At 37.3% G+C, this 7,891-nt stretch overlaps 1 long non-coding RNA gene across 1 annotated transcript; it reads left to right on the forward strand.

The window, feature by feature from the left end:
* Positions 1–5,147: 5,147 nt before the first annotated feature.
* LOC145420482 (uncharacterized) lies at positions 5,148–6,290 on the forward strand. Its single transcript, XR_013901803.1, has 3 exons — positions 5,148–5,253; positions 5,325–5,551; positions 5,637–6,290. It is a non-coding gene; the product is annotated as an uncharacterized LOC145420482 (long non-coding RNA).
* The last annotated feature ends 1,601 nt before the right edge of the window (positions 6,291–7,891 follow it).

The raw sequence follows: 7,891 nt of genomic DNA on the forward strand, positions 1-7,891 counted from the left end.
CTCAGTACACAGTTAGTATCCATCAGCTGTACACAGCTATAAGTTGTGTTTGGCTGTCAGACGCTATTTGTCAGCCTGCCACCTGTCTTTGGTCTACAGGTGTGAAATTACAGCCGGCACCTTCCTTCCTCACATGCCTGACATATTGCACACAACAGCACAAAGTCCTTGCTTCACTACACACGCTTGTTTTGTCTCTATACTCCAGACCATATAACCATGAGAGAAACATCTTGTTTACAGAACATTTAACATAGAGTACAGTAGACCATCGGTCTATTGCACATGCAACAAATGGCACACTTCTGCGACACTTTGAGTTTGTGGGGCCAAGCTTACAGTAGGCTTTCTTAAGTTACAGTTAAATGAAGAGAATGAAGAAAAGACAACAAAACCAAAAAAGGTTCTCTCAGACAAAAACTCGCTCATGAAATTTGTGTCTGCTTGAATCGAACTAAATTCAATTCCTATTAAAAGAATGTAATACCATAAAAGTTTAATTAAACAGCATGGCCAACACAACTGGATACATAGTAGAGATAGAATAGTTTTATTTTGAATATGTAAATGTAACTATAACAAGAGAAAAGAAAAAGTTAAAAACATCACATTTTCAGTAATATCCCTATGTCTACACAAAGTTTATGCTCAAAAGGGAGTAAGATGAGACACAGTAGAGCTCATTTATTTTAGTCACATTTTATTATTATGATGTAGTTATTAATCAATAATTTATTTAATCAGTTAGTCCTCAAAGACGGAGCTTCGGTTATTTGCCTGTTGCCAATTACTACCTTTCTTTAGAAAAAATGTTAAAAACTGCCCTGACTTCCATCATTGTCTGTAGAAGTATTACTAACTACTGTTATAGCAGAAAAAAATCAAATAAGAACATCCAATATTACTCCAACTTTGTACTTCTATTTACTGTGCACTAAGTAGCACAGAATCATCTCTCTCTGGTTTATGAGTGAGACCAGGAGCATATTGTAGCATGAGTGAGCTGTTTCAAATTTGTTTTGTATGTTCATAGTGTTTTTTTCTGGTGTTTCTAGGTTTATCGTTTGGCTCTGTTCTGTCTGGTGAAGGGTTTTTTGGTGGTTTTGAGAGGGACTACTGCCAATTTTGCTGGTCAGAACGGTGCTGGTACAGGACTCTGGTCTGACTATGGTCTCCAGTCAACCGACTTGCAAGTTTACATGCAGTAAACAGACATGAATGTTCAGGGTGGAATTGTTATAGAGCATAAATAAGAAACAGAATTGAGTACAGAACTTTGACGTTTTGCAGATTAGAGAAAATCAAAAATAAGTTCAAAGGTATACATGGGGGCTCAAATGTATGGCATATTGGAGTGTATGTAACTTCTGACCCTGTGTGGATTAGAGAAAATCCAAATAAATCCAAAGTTTTGCACCCAATTCTTATTTTTCAACCTCACTGAAGAAACAGTTAAAAAAATCATTAAAAGCCAAACTTATCATGACATTCGTGTGGATGATCTAAACTTTTGGGACGCTAAAGGTGGAGGAAAAACACAGACTATACAAAGTGTTGTTAATGTATTTTGTATCATGGAACCAGTCTGGCTGTAGGTATTCTGAATAAAGAAAGCAAAGAACTGAATATGTGTGATGAAAACTCAGAGAAACACAAAGAAAGGTAAGAACACTAACTGCACACTTCATCAGTTATTCAGTATCCAAAATGAATTGAAAGGGACATTATTGGATGTTAACAATCTTCTGAGACACACAGCCGTCTAATCTGTCCATGGCACTTTGTGCTGCTCAGTTAATTTACTATAATGATTTCCCACAGCTAGCCAAGGGCCTGCAGTTGAGAATGAACTGGGAATTTAATCTGCCTCTGGTCCCTGTTGCACTACTCAAAGACCTGTGATTCTATCAAATCACTTGGTCCACATGTTCTGTTTTCTGTCTGTCCAAGCCAAGCAAAGACTTAATAATTTGATGCAGTTCAACTTTAGGCTTTGAAATGGAAAGTTATTTTCAAAATACACCACACGGGAATGAAGGAAAAGTATAAACTCAGTGTTTAGAGAATTAACACTGAGTGTTTTTTGGGGGGTTTTTTTTTGGTTTTTTTGCCTGTCCCGTTTGGCTCTTTTGCCATCAGAATTATTGTCTAAAGGCGAAGAAAGATGCCCAACGGATTTACTTTACCAAATTGACCATCCCAGCCTTGCCGTAATGGTCTATTTGATTCACCTTTTATTGTTTTTATTTTTTTTTATTTTCACTTGCTAGATACGGGACAGACTTGAATGAGAAAAGGGAGAAAGGAAGAGGGGGAAAAACAGCGGAGAAGAGGGACGGGGATAAAGGGCAAAAAAACAAAAACCAACTAAATAAGCAGACAAAAAAATACATATCAATTACCTGGATCACCTGTTGAGAAAAGAAAAATAAATTAACACTGAGTTTTACAGAAAACCTGTAGCTTTCAACGAAGATGTTTGCTGGGGTCAACAACTAGCATGTCATTTCAGCTGTGTTACAGAGCATTTAGCAAAGTTTGTAAAAGACACCAGTGCTATTAAGTGATGAAAATGATTCCAAAACACAGATTAATTCCTAATAAAAGTTTTGACCTTCATGTATAAAGGGAGTATTATTCCAACATCATAAGCACAATATAAAATCACCAGCCAATCATTTCAGCTCATTGTCAATACAAATGCAACCAGTAAGTCACATGAACAACAACTCAGTACATTTAGGCAAGCAGACATGGTCAAAGGGATATTTTCTTGGTACACTTCGGGCACCTTAGTACCAATTAACAAAACACAAGGAGCACCAAAGTCCAAAAACCAGTTGTGGGGGTCTGCCAGGCCATAGGGCAAGACTCTGGGACTAAGGCCAGCGGCAGAAACAATAATTGTCTGGAGGCCAGAAACCAGCAAGATATCTAAAAAAAAAAGCTGGAACTGGAGCAAGAAAAGACTTGAAAAGAAACAACAATAACAACAAAACTACTGGAAGAACATTGTGTAATTAGTATAACTGGCAACAGGGCAGTAACATGATTGGGTATAGAAAGAGCATCCTGTTTCTCCCCATATGGAAAAGAAATAGAAAAAACTTATAAAAGACTTGCATAAGATTTGGCCTACTTCATATAGTGAATCATATAAGGCTTATATGATTTACACATGAAAGTGGCCACTTTCTCATTACTTTCATATATTGTTTTAGTAAGTATCCAAAACATACAGGTTTCATTTATATAATTTTTCAAGGGATCTTATATCTGTTTTCACTCTTGTATGCTTTTCATACAAGTTTCACACAAGGCGGATACAAACTATCTTTTCCATACGGGTCAGAAGAAAACCTAGGCGGCTACAACAGACTATCATCCTTGGAAGCAGGATTGACTTTGCTTCACTATGGCTCCATTGAAATCTGTATGAGGACAGTGTTTTGAGGGCATGCCTGTGTCCCATGAACAGTTATTGGAGTTGCTCAAGTTGATTGCCCAGCAGCTTTTTCTGGTTGTTTGTGTATCTCCTGATGGTAGCCCAGCATGCTAGACAAACTGCTGTAGGCTCTGGTTCCACTGCTTCAACATCAGTTACTATCTGCACATCACGTGGAAACAGAGCTAGCACTGTAAATGAGCCCTCTGTGACTTATCATCATAACACACGAGCTTCCTCTTACTAAGCAACTTGGCCAACATGTGATTTACAGGAATTAAAGTGCAGTGTCTAAAGTTTTTTATAACTTCTTTAGCATGTCAGTGAATAAAAACTTGATGATAGATGGAGGTGTCAGCTTACCAGAGTTATTATTGTTTTGGTATTTGTTTTTATTTTTAGATTACCTATTATTTTTTTTAGTTTTTGTTTTTAATATACTTTAGTTTCAGTTTCCAGTGCTAGTCTTGCATGTTTCAGTTTACTTTTCATTGCTTGAAAGTATCTTGCTTTAGTTTATTTCTTAATAGTTTACTAATTAGTTAGTTTTAGTATTTTATTGTCAGGAGAACATATGCCAGAGGTAAGATTTAGGAAAGTCACTACAGGTTTTAACATAAAAAACAGACTCTTTTGAAAGTTGTTCACTCTCAGTCTTCTTGGCATCCAAAGTCTTGATAAACACATCCATTAAAACCTCATCAGGTGCGTTATCACAATTCTTACCAGACTGTCCTAAAACCATTTCAGTTACTTAAAACTTTTCTGAAAAGTCTTTTCATTTTTTATTTAGTTAACTAAAAAAAATTCCACATGCAACTTTAATTTAGTTTGGGTGGCACCGTGGTTAGCAATTGTGTCTCACACCTAAGATCCTGAGTTCAATTCCACCATCAGGTGGGGTCTTTCTGTGTGGTGTTTGCGTTGGTTCTCCCTGGGTACTCTGGGTTCGTCCCACAATCCAGGTTAAATGGAAACTCTAATTTGCCCATAGGTGTGAAGGTGAGTGCGAATGGCTGTCTGTGTCTATGTGTTAGCCCTGTGACAGACTGGTGACCTGTGCAGGGTGTAACCTGCCTCTCACCCTAAGATAGCTGAGATAGGCTTCTGCCCCCTGAAAAGGATAGGTGGAAGAGAATGGATAGTAGGTTTAGTATATTGTGTAGTTTTGGCTTACGTATACCATTGGCTCCAGACGCATACTCCATTAGTGTTTTGAAATGAAAAACTCTAAGATATTGCATGTTGACTATACTAAGTTTATCGAGAAGTTTTGCTGAAATAACACCAGAATTTTCCGTGAATGTTTTTAACCCTCCTGCAAATATTGACAGTTGAGTATGTTACATTGTGATGGAGTCTTATAACTCATCTGTGATTTTGTTACTTATTTTAATATACTTAAAAAATAAAGATGTAAGCCTATGTTTTTGAGCTCATAGAGACATGTGGTCCATATAAGATAGCCACTAGAAATTTTATATGAATATGATACATTACTATAGATAAAACAAAATATAAGCTCAGCCTTAAATATGTGCAATGGTTACATTCATTTATACAACAGAAAAATTACTTTTATTTTTGGTAATTTATATACAATTTACCAACAATGAAGTTTTATGTGGTAAGGAGATTTCTGTCATGGTCTGGGTGAGTGGTGTTTATTCACAGTGCCATGGACTCCACCTCTGGGGGGAGCCCTTATTATTGCACCTGCTGTCCACACCTGGTGATAATCTAATGGCTGATCAAACTTTAAGACCAATGCACACAACTAGTCTTCACCATGTCATCTGCTAACCCATGTTAGTGCCATCAAGTTTAGAGAATACATCAAGTTTGTGTTTTGCTTATCTTGTGTCACCTTGTGTTCTAGTTTCTCACAGATCTCCATTCCTCCAACCTGGCAGCAACCTTGCTTACCTGGACGCCAGTCAGTGCTGGGACACTAACACCACTGGTGCATGCTGTGTTTCCACTGCTGTATCTACCTGCTCTCCTGCCATAACCACACTGGATCACCAGATCACTCTGGCTGGATTCACATTCCAGGCTCACCCCTTCTGGATCCTCACCCTCACATCACACTCTACCTGCAAGCAAGTAAGCCACTGGAAAGCTTGTCATTTGCCTTACCTCCTGTCACCTCACTCAGCATTCCACTGACATTTCTCTCACTGTGTTTCAGTGACCACGAGCTATGACTGCTTCCAACTCATGTTTTGATTCTCGTCTCATGTTTCCTGAACTAAAGCGTTTTGTCTTGTGTTCTGTAAATAAAGTCTTGTTGAAAACCTATACCAGCATCTGAATTTGGGTCCATTTCCATGCCCTGGCCTTTGCCACTGTAACAGTTTTCATCTTGTTTTATTTTACTTTTTAAAAAAAAGATAGTTCTCCACTGCTTCTCATTGTCAGCTAATGGTAAAGTATTTAATATTTAGGTGATCACTAAAGAAGTAATAATTAAAACTTATTAGGTGCAGAAAGGTGAAAGCAGTGCATCAGTACATAATAAAAGACAAGTATTAATTTTTTAGTATGTTTCAATTTGTCCTCACAAACTGAAACATACATTTGTGCTCCTGCTTGCTTTTCTTATTGGCCATTGAACTGATGCATCATGTCTAACAGCTACTGTAGTCAGTTCCCAGAACCTTATGGACTGTTGTTAGATGATTGGGTGCCGCATAGTGGCAAACGTGGCCCTGTCCCAACTTTTCTGAGAGGTGTTACTGCAATTAAATTAAAAAATGTGCTGTTTCTTAAAATTGTATGTTTTCTCACTTCAAATATTTGGTGTGCTTTCTGTGTACTACGGTGATTAAAATTTGGATTTGTAGATTTTTGCTAATCACTGTATTCTGTTTTTACATTTTGCATTTCACATAGTGTCTCAACTTTGAGATTGTGTGTATTTTTTTTTCATTTATCCTGTATAATGTGTAGGCTTCTAGGCCCAACTGTGCAGTTCAAACACAGCTCTGGACGGAAGCTCCACAGTTTCATATTACTTGAAATCTAATGCTAGTCTTGTCTGGGAAGTCTGTTCCATGATTCAATTTAGTCACACTGGTATAACCATTAACATCACTATTATTGGTACATTTTCAAAAACAAGCCATGACAGAATGGGCAGGCTGGAACAAAATGTTATTTCCATGTAACATACCTCCCTGTTTGATACTAGGCAGCGGGAGGCTGTAGTGATGCCGCTAGCACCCTGGGGAGAAAGATGAATTTAATATAAAATCAAACTCATACTGCTGCACTGTGTACTGGTGCCAGCTGATGTTCCCGATGACTTAAAACACAACATCCAAGCTGCAGAGCTGCAAGGTACTCAACGCTTGGTATAATAGCTTCCCTCTACTGCAGTTCTTTAAACATCATGTAATCAAACATGGAAAGCTGTAGTAAAGAGTATGATCATCATCATCTGACTTTAAATGCCCATCTAAAAAAGAAAAGTAATTCCAGGAGTCACACTGTGGAGGTTACTGTGTGTTCAGTAACAGCTGATCAGGGATTGTTATTCTAACTTTATCAAACGTTCACATCCACATGGGAGGGTGAGTAATCTAGCTTAGAGGCACATGCTCCAACAGTACTTTAAATGAACGCTAAAATTTCTTCTACTTAAACTTGCTGCAAATTTACGTATTTACTATGTGACTAAAACAAAACCCTTAAAGGGTTGCCAATCTGGTGGATAATAACCCTCCGAGGTCACATGATAAAAATAATCAGTCTAATTGTGATGCATCAAAAACTGCTTACTTACACAATTTATTTAATTCAATTCAATTCAATTTCTATTTTCTGTAAGAATAATAGAACCTGAATGTTAGTGTAAGTATAGATGTATAGGTTATAGAATTGTTTCTTCTTGCTTATCCATCTTTTTTAATGATGATTGTGGACAGTGTTTTTTAGCAATGCAAATGAAAATGTCAAAATTTTATTTCTATAGCATATTTAAAGACAAAAATGTTGACCGACTTGCCTTAGAAATTAGGTTACAACAAACAAGATGAACCCATAGATGGGGTAAATACATAGAATAAAGTATTCAATTCAATTCAATTTTATTTACAGTGGGGCAAAAAAGTATTTAGTCAGCCACCGATTGTGCAAGTTCCCCCACTTAAAATGGTGACAGAGGTCAGTAATTTGCACCAGAGGTACACTTCAACTGTGAGAGACAGAATGTGAAAAAAAAATCCATGAATCCACATGGTAGGATTTGTAAAGAATTTATTCGTAAATTAGGGTGGAAAATAAGTATTTGGTCACCTCAAACAAGGAAAATCTCTGGCTCTCACAGACCTGTAACGTCTTCTGTAAGAAGCTTTTCTGTCCCCCACTCGTTACCTGCATGAATGGCACCTGTTTGAACTCATCATCTGTATAAAAGACACCTGTCCACAGCCTCAAACAGTC

The sequence above is a fragment of the Astatotilapia calliptera genome, chromosome 2 (assembly GCF_964374335.1).
Source record: "Astatotilapia calliptera chromosome 2, fAstCal68.1, whole genome shotgun sequence".
Taxonomy (NCBI): Eukaryota; Metazoa; Chordata; class Actinopteri; order Cichliformes; family Cichlidae; genus Astatotilapia; species Astatotilapia calliptera.